Raw genomic sequence first — 3,966 nt, forward strand, 5'->3', positions numbered from 1 at the left:
ATATCATTTTCCATCTCTTCCTTTTAGTTTGTGTGTATCTTGTAATCTGAAGTGAGTCTCTTGTAGGCAGCATATGTAGGGATATTGTTTTCTTATCCATCCATCCACCCTATCCTTTGGTTGGAGCACTTAATGCTTTTCCATTTGAGGTACTTGTTGATAGATATGTAGGTATTACTATTTTTTATTCATGATTTTAACACATGTTTTTTCTTCTTAAAGAATTCCCAACAACATTTTCTGTAATAGTGACTTGGTGTTGATGAATTCCTTAGCTTACTTTGTCTGAGAAGCTCTTTATTGTCCTTCAATTCTAAATGATAGCTTTATTAGATAAAGAATCTTGGTTGTAGATCTTGGGTTTTCATTGCTTCAAATATGTTGTGCCAAGCTCTTGTGTCCTGCAAAGTTTCTTTTCACAATATGGCAACTAAAGGGTTAACACCTGGCATAGCGAGGTTTTTGGGACCCTTATTTGTATTGGTTGTTCAATGTTTTGAATATTATTTCTGGAAATACCATACTCTACCTAGCCAAATCATCTCTTGCTTGACATTAGCCTAAAAATTCTTACTTGAAATATTTTTTATGTGTAAAATTTTTCTCTTTTTAAGATCATTCCCTTAGAGGAAATTTCAAGAATTGGTAGTATTGGAGCATAAACATACTAAAGATCTTTGACATGCATTAAGGCTAAGATTTTATATCCTAACCAGGCCCTCACTCTCTAGTTCAATTAGTGGATTTCAGTTTTTGCTGAAGACTTGCTTTACTTGAAACGGCCAGCTGTAGATTATGATCATGTCCTTTTCATGGCCAACCCCAGTGAGGAGACAACTGGATCTCAGTGGCCACTCCCCAACTTCTGGATCAATAACAAATTATCATCTGGGGAAAAGAAAGATACTCATATTTCTGGGACTCCTCTGGTTTTTCTTCACTCTCACAGTAGAGACATCACCTGCCTCCACCAGTACTTGCAGGACACCTTTCAGAAACGCAGCTCCTCCAGTTTGTCTTTGTGCCCCCAGAAGCTAGCACAGAGCTTAGCACCTATCAGTATCCAATAAAGAGTTGTTGAATAAATAAAATGACCATCTGTTATGTAGGAGGAGCTGCTCTAAGTTTGTTCACATATATTATCTAATTTAACAGCTCTAGTGATTCTGAAAGATTGGCTTTATTAACTCTATTTTGCAGATAAGTAAATTGAGACTCAAAGAAGGAAGAAATTTACCTGAAGTCAAAAGCTAATAAAGTTGCAAAGTCAAGACTTGACCTCAGAGTGGGCCATCTAGGAGGGTGTACTACAAATTTCCAGATATTTGTCTGCAGGATTCACCAGAGGGTGTTGAGTTTCTGTCCTTTCATCGATAAGCCATCTTCCAATTGTTCTCCTACCATCCACCATCCTCATGTCTACCTTACTCCTCATTAAAAGGGAATGCCAAGCACCAAAAGTTTGTCAAAAAGTGGAAGCTTTTGGAACAGAGATGTTCTTTGAATAAGAAGAATCAGCCCCCTGCAAGGTGCCTAAGCTGCACGCAGACCCTCCAAAGAAAGGGGATACACCTCAGGTGGATGGCACTTGAAAGGTTTCTTTCTTTCCAAAAAAGAAGAACACTGCTGCCTCCAGCAGTGGGTCAGAGCAGTCCCTGGACAAGGAAACTGCCATGCCTTGGCTGATCCTGGCCCCGTCACAGAAGGCTGGTTCTGCTGTAGCTAAAGTAGATTTGCTGGGAAAGTTCCAAAGTCCCCGTCCAAAGATTAAAAGCCACCCAATTCACCACCAGAAGAAGGGACCCCAAAAGAACACCCCACAGAAACTCACCCAGGCTAATTCAGAGAATAAATGCTCTGAAGCATCCCAGAAGGTGCCAAGAAAGATGGTGGCAATTGACCGTAACATGGAGGGCACAAAACCCAAGGGACATGTCAGTTATTTGGCTCAATGTAGCATTGTCAACTACAATGGAAATTTGCTATGTAATGAGTACATCTTCCCTTCCTGCCACATTGTGGATTACCACACCAGATGGAGTGGTACCTGAGAGCAGCATGTAGTGAATGCTATACTCTTCTGGCTCAGAGCCAGATTTTGAAGGTGCTCACAGGGAAGACTGTGGTGGCACATGCTATCCACAATGACTTCAGAGCCTTTCTGTACTTCCACCCCAAGGTCCTCACCCATGACACCTCCCATATCCCCCTCCCCAACTGGAAGGTCAACTGCCATGTCTCTGAAGCATCTCACCAAGAAGCTGCTGAGCCAAGGCATCCAGGTTGGGAAGAATGGACCTTCCTCTGTGGAGGACACCCAGGCCACCATGGAGCTATACGAGTTGGCTGAAGTCGAGTGGGAGTACAGCTGGCCCAGAACCCCCCAACAGATTAGCAGCAGTGGGAACACTCGTGATGAGATGAGGCAGAGGCAACACCGCGCCCAGGAGAGACAGGGCAAGGGCCGGATGGATAGATCTACCAGCTCTGCACCTTTGGGAGCTAGCATTGATAGGGAGAGGAAGGCTTCACCCCAGACTTAATATCCACTGAAGTTTTACCTCAGGTATTGTGTTCTGCATCTGGTCAAGCATCCATGGAAGGAAGAAGCCTCCACGTCAGCACCCAGCCCTATACTGTTTATTTCTTAAATGGTGCTAACCACAGAGCCCAGGGTGCTTCATCCTAGTCAAGCATTTTGTCTTTCAAAGGGCAGAGAATATTGGGAAATGTAGTTTCCAAAACTTCCTCATCTCTAGGGTGGCCATATGTGTCATTGTATGCCTTTTGTTCTCAAGTCATTAACAGTACCCTCTTTCACTCTCAAAATCATCCTGGTTGAATGATAAAATGTATCATCACATTACATATCTCAGAGCCCACATCTAGTCTGTGGCACGATGTCACCTATTCTTCCCACCCTGACTTCCAGAGGAGCTATCCCTGCTGAGGTTTAGTTCTTAGGGTTACGAGGCAATAGCAGTAAGAGTAGGACCTGGAAAGCAACTTTTCTGCTTTAGGAAAGCAGTCTCTTTCCTAAAGCAGTCTCTTTCCTAAGTCTCTTTCCTATATTCCGCTAGGTAGGTTACAAATTAAAGTGTTTTCATAATTTCCAGTCTTTTACTTTGATAAATCGTGCCTCTAAAAACTCAAATTATTCCTTTGATAAATTTTTGTGATGTAAAAAAAAATATTTGACTCCAGACATATTTTATTCCATTCTCATTTGAATGTGATATGTCAGTCACACTATTTTAAAAAAAAAAAAAAAGTGAATGGTGCTGTCTGTACTAGGATCGAAGGCAGATATTGAGCTTCAAAGGAGAAGACTGTGAGTTAAACTCTCAGGAAGAGAGACAGGGCTGTTCCTCCTTTCACTCTCACTATCGCTATCACTATCACGTCACTGTCACTATCTCTAGCTTGGTCTTTGTGTCTGTAGATGCCAGTGAGCTGCCAAGAGAATTATCACTCTTACATTACAAGATTTCTTAAAGAGAGAGATTAGGGATAGGGTTAAGTTTGCAGACCATCGGCATCAGAATCCCCTGCAGCATGCATACAAATGCAGATTTCCAAGTATCCCCAGAGCTATTCAATCAGAATTGCAGAAAGTCAAAGCTAGTCAAATCTGCATTTTTAATAACTTCACCAATTCTCATAAGCAGACCCCCAAGTTTGAGAACTATTGCCTTGGAAGGAAGGGTCTATGTTCAGAGCTGCGGGCCCAGCAGGAGGTGTTCTCTGTTCATATTGGGGTCACCAAGGTGCCCTGGGACTGTCCGGCAAGACTAAGAGAGAGCCCTGAGACTATCACATGCAGTGGTGTCACATCTCTGACACACAGAGCCAAATCAACAGTTCCATCTCAATTGCCATTTAGTGGAAGCAAGACGTCAGGCCAGTTACCAGATAACAGACCAGAGAAGTGGTGCCTTAAAGCATAAGTCTATTTCTTTGCTTTTT

General features: G+C 42.5%; 1 pseudogene; it reads left to right on the forward strand.

Moving 5' to 3' along the window:
- Positions 1-812: 812 nt before the first annotated feature.
- On the forward strand, positions 813-2,395 carry LOC107516160 (annotated as a pseudogene).
- The last annotated feature ends 1,571 nt before the right edge of the window (positions 2,396-3,966 follow it).

This window comes from Rousettus aegyptiacus, unplaced genomic scaffold (genome assembly GCF_014176215.1).
Source record: "Rousettus aegyptiacus isolate mRouAeg1 unplaced genomic scaffold, mRouAeg1.p scaffold_m13_p_5, whole genome shotgun sequence".
Lineage (NCBI taxonomy): Eukaryota > Metazoa > Chordata > Mammalia > Chiroptera > Pteropodidae > Rousettus > Rousettus aegyptiacus.